This window comes from Pinus tabuliformis, chromosome 3_2 (assembly GCF_031772625.1).
Source record: "Pinus tabuliformis cultivar Carrire ecotype Pingquan chromosome 3_2, CPIR1, whole genome shotgun sequence".
Classification (NCBI taxonomy): Eukaryota; Viridiplantae; Streptophyta; class Pinopsida; order Pinales; family Pinaceae; genus Pinus; species Pinus tabuliformis.
Window position 1 is genome coordinate 1,222,907,463 of NC_142302.1, and position 16,360 is coordinate 1,222,923,822.

Genomic DNA, 16,360 nt, shown 5'->3' on the forward strand with positions numbered 1-16,360 from the left:
TATTATTAGATTTCTTTTACTGCTATTCACGTTCCATGATTGTCAGTGTTTGCTGCCATCTGTTTTCCATAATAAGCTTCACAGCCTTCCTTTTTTGAAGTCGAGAACCAATGTAAATGTAAAGCTTGCGATAATGAGAACTAATGTAAATGTAAAGCTTGTGATAATGAGTGTTTGGTTAGCCACAAAAGTTGGTTGAGATCTTGCTGCATAGTTGCGCCCTGCAAATGCTACCATATCGCCATCCTGTTACCATAGACAGTAACAACTCTGTTGCTTGCCATTTCGACTCCAAATAAAGAACCTTCTGGATTTTGTAAAAGGCTCTGTGAGGTTCAAAAAATAAATCTTCAATATCTGTGAATGAAGGAGCCTAGAAGGCGGAATGGCCTATAAGATAATGTTGTTATAAGGATTCGCAGATCCTGCTTCTAAGTATTTTGAGGTTGGCATTAAAGGAATCAGCAACACCGCCCAAGTTCTATTGAGCCATCTAAAAAATTATTGCGAGACGTGTTTTATTATAGTCCATGGAAATTTATTGAATTATAACCGAAAGATCTAGATATCATTTCGGGAATAAGTTTGAACCCTAGTGTCCACTTTAAGATAGTAACAAAAAGCGATTCAGCATGCACCATCCACTTTAATGTAGTTATGTGAGGAATTCATCAAAATCAAGAAATTTGCATCCTGTAAATTGGAAGATGAGATATTTTAAAAAACGCTAATGTCTCAGTTTCATTCTTCTTTGAAACGGCATATCCTATCATAATTTACCAATTCTAACAGCGTGAGAGCCAACCAGCCAGCCAGCGTCAACTAGTCAAGATCTAGCCTGAAGGACAAGTAAAAAAAATCCAGCATTTGACAGTGTTTGTTTTTAAGTAAGTTTAAAGGTGAATCCGAAAAGTGAAAAGTCTTTGCTAGAGAGATAAGGAATATTTTTTTAATTTTGTAATTTGGAGAGATAAGGTATATATTTTTTTATGTAATGTTTTATTGGAGTAATAAGGATTTTGTAATATTTGTGGAGTAATAAGGTTATTTGTAATTTTGTTTTTGGAGTAATAAGGAGATATTTCTTTGTAATTTGTTTCTGGAGAGATAAGTGTGACTCAGAGTAATTTTACTTTGAGGGGGGGTAACATTTTTTTACCAGATTTTGCAAGAGCATCATTGTAAAAGTCAAATTTTGAAAGTTACGTTGTAAATATTTGAGAAATTGACTAGAGCCAAGTGCAAAGCTCAGTCATTTTTCTCCTATTTCAACGACTATACGAGGGTCAAGGCCAAGCCCCGATAGATCATTTTTTTTGCGTAGTGTGTTGCATGGTGTGTTGCCCATCTTGATATTATTTTTCTGAGCCTGAATCTTGGTGCGAAGCTTCAACACTACAATGTCAAAGTTGATTAATTTGTTTTCTGATTCCGACAAACTTGAAGGTACAAAATCTTATAAAACATGGCAACGCCTCATCAAAAGCACTCTCATTTATAATGAATTGTGGCAGGGAATATGTGATGGTGATATTAAGCCGAATAAACCCACAGATGCAACTGCACTAGCAAAATGGGAAGTTAAGAATGCCAAAGCATTAGCTCTCATTAAATCTTCTATCAATGATGAAATGTATGTCCATATAGAAAATGCTACAGATGCATGGTCTGCTTTGAAAACTTTTAAAGACTTCTTTGATACTCAGCCTGAATCAAAGAAAGTTGATCTACAATTAAAATTGTTGCAACAAAAATTGACTGAAGGAGGTGATGTTCTTGAATATATCTCAAGACTTAAGAATATTAGGCAGGAAATCATTAATGTTGGGTTTCCAGCAGTAGATGATAGTTTTATGGTCACAATTTTAATTGTTGGACTTCCTTCTTCCTACACACATTTTTTGGAGACTCTACAATTAATTGGAAAGTTAGAGAAACTAAAGTTTGATGAGCTCTGCGAAATGTTGACCCAACATGATAAAACCTTTGGGAAGAAAAAGAAATTTGGTGAAGATGTCTTTTTCACAGAAGCCAACACTACTAAATCATCGACTGATAGTTCTAGAAACAGAGGCAGAGTGAATTTCAATCAGAATCAAGTAGCACATAATGTACAAATTCGAGGTCGAAGCCAAAGCAGAGGAAACAAATTTAATAGAGGCAACAGTTCAGGCAGGAGTAATTTTCAAGGTAGAGGAAACAATCAAGGAAGAGGCTATTTTCAAGGACAAGGAAATAATAATCAAGGTAGAGGACAACCTCAAAATAGAAGTCAAAGCAGAGGCAAAGGACAATCTTCAAGAAGAGGAAGAGACTTAAGTCAAATTGTGTGTCAAAGATGTAACAAAATTGGACATTATGTTGAAGATTGTCGAACTTCTCTTAATAAAATTCCCAAGTTTCATCAGCACTCAGCACAATTTGCAAATGATCAAGATGATGATAACTCAGAATATGTTTTTACTTCCTCGTCGGCATTACAACTTTCATCCCATCTTAGAAGTGATTATGAAGATGCCTGGATCTTGGATTCAGGGGCAACTCAGCACATGACTTGTCGACGTGATTTTTTTTGGAATTTTCAAGATTGCCAACTTAATTCCATTTTTCTTGCAGATGATACAAAACATACTCCTTATCGAAAATGACAGTTAAAGTTTTTCTCCCTGGCATTGGAGAAAAAATGATTTCAATTGTATGGTATGTACCAACCTTTAAAAAAAAATTGTTGTCTTTAGTCACAATTTGACAAGCATGACATCAGGTCATTATGGAAGATGGCCTAGTTAAGATTAATTTAGTCAAACATAGCTTGAAAATTGTGATGACAGGTTATGAAGATGGAAAACTATTAAGGATGAAAGGGACAGTTATTCCAAGGCATTTTGATTTTGCAGGAGCAGTGACTACAGGAATTTCACCTATAAGATTATGGCATGTAAGATATGGACATTTAAATTTTGATAGTCTTTCTCAATTGCATAAACAAGGGATGGTTAAAGGACTTCCCACTTTCAAAAAGGAAAATGCAAAATGTGAAGCTTGCATTTATGGAAAACAAAGTCGAGAAAGCTTTCCAACAAGTTCATGGCGTGCAAACAGGCAGCTACAACTAGTTCACAATGATGTTTGTGGACCACTACAGACTTCATTTGGTGGTTGTAAATATTTCTTACTATTCATTGATGATTTCAATAGAATGACTTGGGTTTATTTCTTAAAGAAAAAGTCATAAGCATTTGAAAAGTTTAAAATTTTTCGCCAACTTATTGAAAATGAAGTCAAAGAAAAGATAGGTACTCTTAGGACAGATAATGGGGGAGAATTCACTTCAAATGAATTCAAAACTTATTGCAGTGATAATGGCATAAAACGACATCTTACCAATGTTTACACTCCACAGCAAAATGGAGTAGTAGAAAGAATGAATCGCACCTTGTTAGGAATGGAGAGATCTATGTTAACTTTTAAAAGGTTAAGTCCAACATATTGGGCAGAAGAAATTCATACAGTTGTCTACTTAAGAAATAGATCTCCAACTGCTTCTTTAGACGGAATCACACCTTTTGAAGCATGGTTTGGTTTCAAACCTCGAGTTAAACATCTTAGAGTTTTTGGATCAGTATGTTATGCCTTAGTTCCGAAAGAAAAACGAACTAAGCTTGACTCAAGAAGTTTAAAATGCACAATGATTGGCTATTCTGATGAGAAGAAAGGGTACCGTATTTTGACCAATGGAAAATTTATTGTGAGCAAGGATGTAATTTTTGATGAAACAGAGAGTAAGAGTGTTATGAAACCAGCTCAAGAAAATATAGAAAAGATAGATCAACGCCTTATAATTCAACCTCTTCGAGGGGGCAACCTCTTTTACATTACATAAATGAACAATTCTTGGATGATACAAATGAGAAGACCTCCTTTCTATATATAGGAGTCTAAGGGGTCATAACATAATCAGAGCCGACATAACAATAATAATGTAAGGGCACAATAATAACAATAGTGGGCTTCTATGGGGTACAATAGTAACAATATGGGCACTATGTGGGTACATCAATATAATAAGTGGGTTGTACTAATAACAATAAGGGGTTACACTAGTAGTATAGGGGCCTAACATGCCCCTCTCCTTCAAAAAGCGTTGTCCTCAACGCTTGAGTAGTTCTTGATGCTTCTGTATAAAATTCTTGTCCTCCCATGTGGAATCTTCAGCGAGTAAGTTCTTCCACTTGATGAGATACTCTGAAATTGATTGCTTTCATAGCTGTCGGGTTCTTGTTTCTGTGACTACTCCAGGTTCCAATATGATTTTTCCTTCCTATTCAATTTCTGGCAATATTGTTTGAATTGGGATCTTTTGCAACTTTTGAATAAGTGGCCATACTTCTTTGTCCTTCTTCCATTCATCCCTTGCTTCATTTATCCAATCTAGTTGGATAATAGAAATAGCACAAAACAATGCTTCCACATCCTCATCCTTGAAGAGTCTTCCCATTCGGTAAGGTCGCCATTTTTTAAGTGCATGTAGTATTGCCAACATTTCCTTCTCATAAATAGATTGCTTGAGATGTAGCAGTAAAAATACCCAATCACCTACATCAAAAAAAATTTCACTACGATGTTGATCTACCTGTTGTTTCGTTTGATTTTGTACCGAAGTGGCGTTATCCTTTAAAAGTTGGAGAACTTGATGTTTATGCTCGATGTGATCTTTCACTGCTTGAACCTTTTTCTTCTTGATATGTCCTTCTATCTCTAGAGTTTGAGGAGTGGTAATTTCTTCCAATCCTTTACAAGATATGGTCGGATTCATTTCTTCTTTCTCGATGTGATCTTTCACTTCTTGCACCTTTTTCTTCTTGATATGTCCTTTCTTGAGAGTTTGAGGAGTGGTAATTCTTGCCAATGCTTTACAAGATATGGTTTGATTCATTTCTTCTTTCTCTAGGGTGGGTTCCTGGTGTATATCCTCTTCTTTCGATGTTTCTTGATCCTTTTCTTCCTCCTCTTCATATTCTATGTAAAATAATTTCTTCTCAGCACACTTATGACCTTTAGTGCATTTGCTATCACAATTGTAACAAAGCCCTTTTTCTCTTTTTTCTTCCAATTGTTGTGGTGTAACCCTTGTAGGTTGTGGAAGGCTAGGAGAAACAACACTTCCATATTTATAGTTGTGAGGGGTATGCTTCTTGGTTTCTGTCAGGCCAGGAGTAACTCCAGTTTGGCAGAAAACTGATACATTTTATTTCATTAGGTAGCTATTGTTATTTACAAAGAATGTGACTGCTCAGTTCATCTTTTGATGACTGTTCACATTCCAAATTCACCCAACCACAGAGGATTAGGTGTCAACATTCCCCCCCTTAATCTGAAGGGATGTTGGTGAGTCCAAGCATCATTCTGAATCTTTCAAGCTTTTCTCTTCCAAGCGCTTTGGTGAAGATGTCTGCAATTTGCTCATTTGTGGAACAATGATGGAGATGGATTGTTTTAGCCTCAACATGATGTCGGATCAGATGATATTTAGTATTGATGTGCTTTGTACGATCATGGAACTTTGGGTTCTTGGCCAACTTTATTGCAGAGGTGTTGTCAATCATGAGTGGAGTTGATTGTACTTGTTTTACCTGCAAATCTTCAAGAATTTTCCTAAGCCACACAATTTCTTTCGTTGCTTCAACTGCTGCCACGTATTCTGCTTCTGTTGTGGAATCTGCTGGAACTGATTGTTTGCATGATCTCCAAGAGACAGCTCCTGATCCAAGACTCATAGCATATCCTGAAGTAGATACCCCAGTTTCTTTGTCTCCATCGAAGTTTGAATCAGACTATCCAATCAAGCTGAAGTCGTCCACCTGTGTATACTTGATTCCAAGGTCTTGAGTTCCCTTCAAGTACCTTAGAACTCTTTTTGCAGCAGACCAATGTCCCTCACAAGGCTTTTGCATAAACCTGGAGAGGATTCCAAAAGCAAATGAAATGTCTGGTCTGGTAGTAGTGAGGTAGATGAGACTTCCTACAAGCTGTCTATACTTTGTTGCATCCTCAAATTCCTTACCTTCAATAGATGTGAGCTTTGAGTTTTGTTCCATTGGAGTAGAAAGAGGATTGCACTCTGTCATGCCAAATCTGTTTAAAAAATCTCCAATGTATTTCTTTTGAGAAAGAAATATGGATTTTGGATGTTGGGTTACTTCAATGCCAAGATAGTAATGAACATAGCCCAAATCAGTCATTTCAAAACTTTTCCCCAATTCCTTCTTTATGGATGCAATGTAGCTTTCATTGTTCCCTGTCATTAAAAGATCATCTACATATACCACAAGATATACAACTGTTTTGCCAACTTTCTTGACAAATAAAGTTGCATCATCAAGATCAAAATGATTGAAGTTGAGTTTCAGAAGATGCTCAGTTAGTTTTTCATACCAGGCTCGTGGTGCTTGTTTGAGGCCATACAAGGATTTCACAAGTTTGCATACTTTATGTTCATGTCCTTTCACAGCAAATCCTTCAGGCTAGGACATAAAAACATTCTCTTTTAGATCTCCATTCAAGAAGGCAGTTTTTACATCCATTTGATGGACTTTCCAACCGTTCTGAGCTGCTAGTGCAAAGAGTTTCCGGATGGTGGCCCATTTTGCTATGGGGGAAAAAGTTTCCTCATAATCGACCCCTTCCTTCTGTGCAAAACATTTTGCCACAAACCTAGCTTTGTGCTTGTCAAGTGAGCCGTCAGCTTTGTACTTGTTCTTGTAGATCCACTTGCAGCCAATTGGTTTGGTTCCAAATGGAGGATCAACCAGCTTCCAAGTGTCCTTCTTTATGAGGGCATCATACTCCTTTTGCATCGCTTCTTTCCATTTATCATGAGAAGCAGCTTCTTTGAAGGAAGTTGGTTCAAAATCTGTAGACAAGTTCAATTCACAATCATAAGAAACATCCATATCAACAGGTGAATTAGAGTCATCTACATCACCTCCATTTTGTCGGTTTGAATTTCTGGTTCCTGTTTTTCCAATTTCATCAGGATGAACACTTTCAAGTGTCTTTGTCAGCCACTTTGGGGGACCTTTCTGAGATGGTCCAGGCTGCTCTGTTGATTGAGTTGGGACTGAATCAAGATTGAGTCTCCCAATTCTATCAATTACATCACTTAAAGCATCATCCGTTGTTGGAGTTTCATTCGGGGGAGAGTGTTCTTCAGAAGAAGATTCCACATGTTGATCTAGTATAGGAATCCCCCCTTCAAGATGTGGAATCTGATTATCAAATTCTTGAAATGATTTCGTTTTTGCGAATCTATCCAAGCGATCAAGTTGCCGCTCAACAACATTGTCAGATTTGGATGATTCAAGAAAAATTACATCTCTAGATACAACAAACTTTTTATTTGCTTCATCATAGAGGCGGTATGCTTTGGAGGTGTTTGAATACCCCAGGAAGATACACTTACGACTTCTAGCACCAAGTTTGTTTCTATGTACAACCAAAGATCCTAAGATGTTTTACCGAAGGAACATGTCCATACCACAATTCATAAGGAGTCTTGTTTCTTATAGCATTAGATGGACATCTATTCTTTATATATGCAGCACATAGAACAGCATCAGCCCAAAACATTATCTTTACATTTTTGAAGAAAAGCATGGATCGTACCATATTCAAGATTGTTCTATTCATTCTTTCAGCTACACCATTCTGTTGGGGATTATAAGGCACAGTCGTTTGATGTTTGATCCCATGTTGGCGAAGATAGTTTTCAAATTCATTTGATGTATATTATTTTCCATTATCAGTGCGAATAGACCCAATATGAGATTGTGCATCATTTTCAATCCATTTATGAAAATTCTTGAATGTTTGAAAGGCATCAGATTTGTTCTTCAATAAATAAACCCAACACATTCTGGTGTAATCATCAATAAATGTCATGATATATTTATTTCCATTTGTAGAAGGAACAGGCATTGGACCACATAAATCTGAATGAATGAGTTCAAGCTTCCTATCTCCTCTTGAATGTGAATCATGAAAAGACTGTTTGCTATGATTTCCTAGAATGCAAGCATCACATTGCTTATGTTTCCTAGGAATTGTAGGCAAACTAGCAACACCATTTTTCTTCAATAAGCGGAGACTGTCATAGTTTAAATGTCCAAATCTAGCATGCCATAATAAACTTGATGGAAGTGTACCTTCTTCATGATGAGAAATATATGAGAAATGTTGTGCATGACCAGAGGTTCCTTGTAGTTTGAGAAGCCTTTCTTCTTCTATTCCCCTCATGACAAGTGAGTGGTCAGAAGCTTTTCTTACCTCAAGCTTGTCATCAAACATATGAATGGAGTGACCTTGCTAGCGGATGTGGACCAAGGACAGCAAGTTTCTCTTGAGCTGTGGGAGATATAGAACATGATCCAGAAGAAAGTCTGGAAGACCAGGCAGTTTAAGCCTGATTGTGCCAAGCCCTGATGGCTTGATTTTTGACTGATCTGCAAAGTATACTGCTCCATCAACATTGTCAGTAAAATCTTCAAAAAAATATTTTCTATGAGTCATGTGACAGGTTGCTCCTGAATCAAGCAACCAATCATTTTTCCAGGAAGCAAGTGAATCATTAAACAAATTTTCATTTACTCCAATGTTACATTGTGCCTCAATATAGTGAGCGGATTCAGGTGCTTTACCTTTGTCTGTATCATCAGTTTTACCTTTCTGTTGGTTTCTTTTCTGCTCAATTTTGTCCCATGGCAGCTTGCATGTAGAGGCATCATGTGATCCATTTCTTTTGCAGCGAATGCAATGTAAGTCTGCCTTTTCTCCTTGAGAATGTCTGCCCCCCCTGCCTCTGAAATATCTTCCTCTTTCTCTTGAATGCATACTGTAACAAAAATTATTTCTGCTGATAGAAAAAAAACTTCTGCTGATATACAATGAAATTGTACTCAAAAGGGCAAAAAGATTTCAAATACTTTTATGTATTGTTTCTTCAAATCCCTCCAATGTTTATAAAAGGATCCTCATATAATATATCCACCATATTCCATTCTACAAAAACGCATTCAAATATCTACAAACTATTCAATATATATATATGCTGGTCAATATATATCATTCAAGCCACAGTTCAATGGGACAGCGTTAATATTCAAACAGCGTCCAATAATTCAAACGCATTCAAAACTCAAACGCTGTGTCAAACATCAACAAGGCATATACAAGCGGTTCAATACCAAACGTTATGGAAACGTATACCAATCGTCCGGGCGGTGCCAATAGTTCTCTGACAGGATCTTTCAAGCCTTCGAATCGCTGTAGCCTCCGATGGACTGAATCGCTATGTGCCTCTGCCTTGCGGTGAATCGAACTTGGGGCATTTTGAGTGGAGTTTCAACTTGCTGCTACCAATGGTCTCCGAGGACAAGCCACTTTCGGATCTCTGTAAAAACTTTCGCCCCTTATCTAAATCCAACGGCGCCAAAGTTATCTCTACTAGCGGATATGCTATAGATACAGACGGTCTACCAACGCCTGTGGATGGGATCTCGTGGATATTTTACACGACATTCCCATACTTGCAGTCCATAGTTAACACAACATTACAACAGGCGTTGGAGGCCGATATCACCCAAGCTACAAGCTTGCTCAGACTTCATTTTCACTAGTGTTTTCTGTAACTATGTAGATATTTAGCTTCGAAGCGGTCACTAGGGTCTGCAAGAACAAGACATATCCCGCTCGTTGTAGGTTCTATCAACAGAACCTGGAAATCCAACCGACTCAACAGATAAAGGAAGATCCAGTCGCCTTGGAGCACACTAAAGAAAAAAATCGACACAGGGTTGGATAGAAGGCTGAAAGTGTGGACGCCGAAAGAAAGATGTGAACCAGTAATGGAGGACAGAGTAATCATGTGAAGCAATTCATGTGACAGCATCTAGCAAACACCAACAAGATAGTCTTCTCGCTGCCCATGTGTGTCACATCAGATTTACAGCTCTGAATTGCAAATCAAAACGGGCCTGACAAACCTCCAGCGCAGGACCTAAGGCTAACGCTGCTCCAGGTATCAGAATAGGGAATCAATTCATGCAATGGAGGCAGTAGGCGCAAGTCAAGGCATTTCAGGGTATTTCAAAAAAAACTTAACGCACAGGACAGTGCTTGTCAGGACAATGGTGAATAGTGGAGGGCAGTGGGGCAGCTACCATGTCAGGAGCAGCTAATTTTATGGAGGAGATGCTCAGCTATATGGAGAGCAGACAGGGAGTTACAATAGCTAAAAAAAGGGTTGGCTCTGATACCATGTCAGGCCAGGAGTAACTCCAGTTTGGCAGAAAACTGATACTTTTTATTTCATTAGGTAGCTATTGTTATATACAAAGAATGTGACTGCTCAGTTCATCTTCTGATGACTGTTCACATTCCAAATTCACCCAACCGCAGAGGATTAGGTGTCAACAGTTTCCATAATTTTTCTTTCCAATATGTCACAAAGCCCTTTTACTCTTTCCAATTGTTGTGGTGTTGCTCTAAAGAAGGTGTTCCTCTTTGTATCCTCATAATGTGCTATCATTTCCTCCGTGAAAATTGACCACGTAACAAGTTGTTTACGAGAACAAAGCCCTTCATACCATAAAAATTGATCTGGTTCTAAATATGAAGATGCAATACATACCTTTTGCAACAGTGGTACACCATGTAGATCAAAATACTGCTCCATCTAAAGTATCCAATTTACCGGATCCTTGCCATCAAACTTCCTCATCTTGCTTTTTCTTGATTTTAGGAGCTCGATCTTGAAACGACTATAACTCTGTACTTTCAGATCTTTAAGTTCTAAAATTGCGACCTATAGTAGCCCTCTACGTCCTCTTTCCAATGCCACAAGTCTGATCCAAATTGGATTCTCCAAGAAAGAGTTATGCGAAATCTCCCACAGTGACCTGATTATAGACTAGTTCAGTATAGCAAACTTGTACGACATGCCACGTGTCCCTGTTTCGACCTTTGGCTCTAAAAAAGATATAAAAAAACATACAGTCCGTCCTCTTTCTGTAACTTCTTACGAAATTTCAATCCGATGCTCAGAGAGAAAGTTATGACAATTTTCCCCAGATCACCTGTTTGAAATGTAATTCAGGAGTCTACAAAAAGACTAACTTCCTCAGATCATATCTCCACAAATATAGCGCGAAAAGATCTGAAATTCGGACCAGAGCTTTAGCGCGATGTCTTCTCAAATGGGTTTTTTTTAGCTTCTGAAATGTCACAGAGAAAAGGTGATAGCGAAAATGCCACGATGACCTGTTTGGAGCAGCGAAACCCTAGAATCCAAAGCTCTGATACCAAATGTTATTAAACCAGCACAAGAAAAGATAGAAAAGATAGATCACCGCCTTATAATTCAGCCTCTTCGAGGGGGAAACCTCCTTTACATTACATAAATGAACAATTCTTGGATGATACAAATGAGAAGACCTCCTTTCTATATATAGGAGTCTAAGGGGTCATAACATAATCAGAGCCGACATAACAATAATAATGTAAGGGCACAATAATAACAATAGTGGGCTTCTATGGGGTACAATAGTAACAATATGGGCACTATGTGGGTACATCAGTATAATAAGTGGGTTGTACTAATAACAATAAGGGGTTACACTAGTAGTATAGGGGCCTAAGAAATCGAAAGTCTTCTTCAAAAGTTAGAAACTAAAGGCAGTCGAAGAAAAGGAAATACACAAAGTCAACCAAATTCACCAAATTGGTATGAACTTGATTTTCCTTCATCTGAAGATGATTCATCCAATCCATCTACTTCAACAACACCATCTGGATCTTCTAGTAGTTCATCCGCATCTCCAAGCAGCAGCAGTTCTTCTAACAGTGATTCTCCACCTCCAGAATCTCCAACTGATCGACGAACATCAGTTTATATTAATCCTCTTTACAATGATGGTGACTTTTCAGAATCCCAAACAACTGAGCATCAACTACCAAAATGGGTAGTTCAACTTTTGAAAGATGTAAAGCCTGATGAGCAGAATAAAACAAGCACAAGAAAGTCACATAGAAGTGAAGGAAATTTTGCCTTGACAGCACATGATTTTACTGAACCTTCCACATACAAAGAAGCAGTAAAACATAAAGAATGGCAACAGGCTATGATTGAAGAATATCGAGCAGTAATTGATAACAACACTTGGAAACTTGTTGATTGTCCTCAAAATGTTAAACCCATAGGATGCAAATGGGTTTACAGAATTAAGTACAACCAAAAGGGCGAACTTGAAAAGTATAAAGCAAGACTTGTCGCTAAAGGTTTTTCACAGCAGGAAGGCATTGATTATGAGGAAACATTTGCTCCTACAGCTAAATGGAACATCATCTGATTAACACTTGCATTGGCCGCTTAGAAAGGATGGAAAGTTCATCAAATGGATGTGAAAAGTGCTTTTCTCAACGGGGATTTACAAGAAGATGTGTATATGACACAACCACCAAGTTTTGAAATTGAAGGGCAAGAACATAAAGTCTGCAAATTGATCAAGGCTTTATATGGGTTAAAACAAGCTCCCCGAGCTTGGTATGCAAAAATGGATGAATATCTTAGAAAAGTTGGTTTTCAACGAAGTGAATATGATGATACTTTGTATGTGCGACAACAGGGCAAATATCTGGTGATTCTTGTTATGTATGTAGATGACTTGATCATTACTGGAAACAATGATGATCATATTGCACAGGTGAAAAAGGAGTTACATGCAGGTTTTAAGATGACAGATTTGGGATTACTTCACTACTATCTTGGAGTTGAAGTCTTCCAACGTCCACATCATATTTTCATTTCTCAGAGTAAGTATGCAGCAGAGGTTCTTCAACGATTTGGAATGCAGGATTGCAAGCCCGTTCTTACCCCCATGGAGCAAAACTTGAAACTTTCAAAATTTGAAGGGGGGGAAAGGTGGACAGTACTACTTACAGACAATTGATTGGCAGCTTGATTTATTTGACAAATACTCGCCCTGATCTATCCTATGCAGTCAATATACTTTCACATTTTATGCAGGAACCACGAGATAGCCACTGGAATGTAGCGAAAAGAGTTCTTTGATATATCCAAGGAACAAAAGATTTTGGTCTTCTTTACACAAAGACTAAAAACTTTGTACTTGGTGGATATTCAAATGTCGACTTTGCTGGAAGTATTGATGATCGAGCATCAACATTAGGTTATTTAATGAACATGGGATCAGCAATAGTATCTTGGAGTTGTAAGAAACAAGCTACAGTGGCCACTTCTTCAGCAGAAGCAGAGTACATTTCAGCATGGGAAGCAGCATGTGAAATTGTTTGGTTGCGCAGAATTTTGCAGGACTTGGGAATTTCTCAGGCAAAAGCTACATCATTATTCATTGACAGCCAGTCAGCCATCAAACTTGCCAAGAACCCAGTTTTTCATTCAAAGACAAAGCATGTGGACACCAAGTATCATCATATCAGATCTCTCATTGCCAAAGATGTCCTCAAGCCAGTTTATTGTCCTTCCGAAGATCAGATCTCTGACATTTTCACGAAACCGCTTGGTAGAATAAAATTTACTAAGTTCAGGGATGAACTTGGTATCTGTTGTAATGTATCTTTGGATCATAGGGGGAATGTTAGATGATCCAAAAATAAAATATTATCATAGGTTATAAAGTTGGAATAAAATAATTATTAATTTAAGATATTAAATTAATAATTATTATTCTAGAATATTTAATTATTTAATGGAGACATTTAGAATTAGTATATTGTTGTAACAAGATATGACTCTCCAAATGTGTCGTATCTTAGGCTCTATTTTAGGAGATTTGTTAGCTAGTTGTTTTGAATAGCATTTATTGTAAATGGACACTTGTTATTTAATAAGTGATCCATAATTAGAGGTAGTTAGGACATTGAGCTTATAAATAGCTCATTGCAAGAGTGTTTTGTTGTTCGGGTGTAAACTCTTGCAAAATCAAGATGTAATTGTTTTTTTTCTGATTAATAAAATTACGTGCCTGAGGACACTTCTGCCATTATTATATGTTTTATATCAGTTTAAGCAAATCAATTTACAGCACATAAACAGTTTTAAAACAAATATCAGCATACACCTATATTTTCAAGCACATTATTAATTCCGCATTGGTTAATCAATAAATCTTGGGAATATTTAAGCTTTGGAAGTGGGAGAGGTTCTTGTAAGCTAGACAAGAAGCCTTAGTGCCCCATTTTCAGATCAGGTGGTATCAGAGCCTGAGATTGATTAACCCCACCTTCAAAGAAGCTTATATCAAAATGCTTGATTAACATAGCAAAGATTTCTTCTCTGAAAGGTGTTTGGGCAGTCAATGATTGATTGTCTGATTGATTGTATGATTGTTGCAGACTGACTATTGTGTGAGTTTGCAGAGGTGAAGGGAAAGCTATTGATAGCTCAGTCCAGGAAGGATAAGAAGGAAGAAGTGTTGAAGGCATTCTTCTATCCGAAAGGACCTCAAAGCAATCCTAGAAGCACAAGAGGTTTGTTGCAAAAGGTTGCTTGAATAAGATCTTTGTTAATCTTGTTTGAAGTTCTTTTGTTCAATGGCATAATGACAACTTCTATAATTGAGTCCTCAAATTCTTCTTTCTTCACAAGAGTCTTTGATGAAGACATAAAGGAAGACTTATCCACCATGATGGATATGGTGAGAGAAATGTATGAGGATGGAAGGAAGAGCAGCATACTTAGAGAGAAGTTGAATTCCGTGGAGGAAGAGAAGCACATGCTTTCTGACAAATTGCAGGAAATGGAGAGGCAACTTCATTTTGCAAATATGAACCTGAAAAGGATGCATGAGTTGGAGTCACAACTCTTTGTTGCCAAAGAAGCCTTAGTCAAGTATCAGCTTGAAGAAGAGGTAAACTGTTCCTGTTTGTCTTCAAATTCTTCTAAGAATGATTATATTTGTTCTTTTGAAAAACATACCAAAGGCATAGTTTCCAAGTTAATGTCCAAGATGGGCTATGAAGGAAAAGGCTTGGGTAGACATGCACAAGGTATTGTTGAGCCAATAATAATTGAGGAAAGGCCTAAGTATTTGGGTCTTGGCTATGGACAAGCTTATGGAGAGAGTTCCAAAGTTTCCATGAAGACCATTGAAACAGCTCCAAGAAGGAATTACATTGCAGGTCTTCCACCTCAAGAGTGTGAAAATTGTATTCAGGAGGAATGCAATAGCTTGAAACATCATTTGCAGGATGCAAGTGTTTAGAACCACCCACTTGAACCAGAGAGTTGTGGAAACTCTAACAGCCTTGAAGAGATTGATGATGTTCCAAAGGGAGCCACTTCTTCATTTGATTCACCTCCTCATAAAGGCAATAAAGGTGAAAGAGAAAGGTATAAATCTAGTTCTAATCATATTCCTTTTTATTTTGCAAAGCATGATAAATTTCCACATAGATATGGGAAAAGAATTGCTTGTTACTTTTGTGGTTTGGATAACCATAATGTTTCTAGATGTTGGAAGAGAATGGCCACATACAAGAAACTTTTGAAGGAAAGGAAGCAAGAAGCCAAAGGTCCATTGGACAAGGCAAGTCATGCTGTCAAGAGGATGCACATGCAGTGCACTTACTGCCATAAGCAAGGGCATCTTGCTGAAAAGTGTTGGACTCTGAATCCAACAATGCTTCCACCAAAGCTGAAGAAAGTGGAAAGAGAAGATGGCAGAAATGGAAAGGAATATTCCATGATTGATGTGTTTCAGGATGATTCACATGTTGATGCTGATGTGCAGACAAATGTAGTACCTTTGAAAGGGATTGGTGAGAAATGGTGAGAGTTCTTATCCAATTAAGATTACATGTCTATTGATGCATCTATTTGCATTTCTTTGTTAATGAGATGCAAGTTGCAGGTTTTACCAATAAGGTGAATGGAGAAGTTGAGTAGGAGACTCACTTTGTTGCTGCAACATTATATTTCATTTTAGCTTCGAAATTACAATGTGCTTAAGCAAAAATTGAAGGATGAAATGCATGCATAAGCTTCATGTGCATGAACACAGAGATGTTGATGATCTTCTTGCATTTGAACATGTATGTGTAATTGACTTGAAGGGTTGGTTGCTTTGTTGTAAACATGCATGTGATGTTGACTTGGGAGAAGTTAACTTGGTCTCCAAGATGGAGATAATGATGAAGTGTTTCATCTTTTGAAAAAGAGTCCTAATGGTCTTTTTCTACATGCTTGGCTTAAAGGGTCATTTGTTTTAAAGGCATTTTTTGTGGGCTTGTTATCTATTCCATCATTTGTATGCAGATGTAAGAC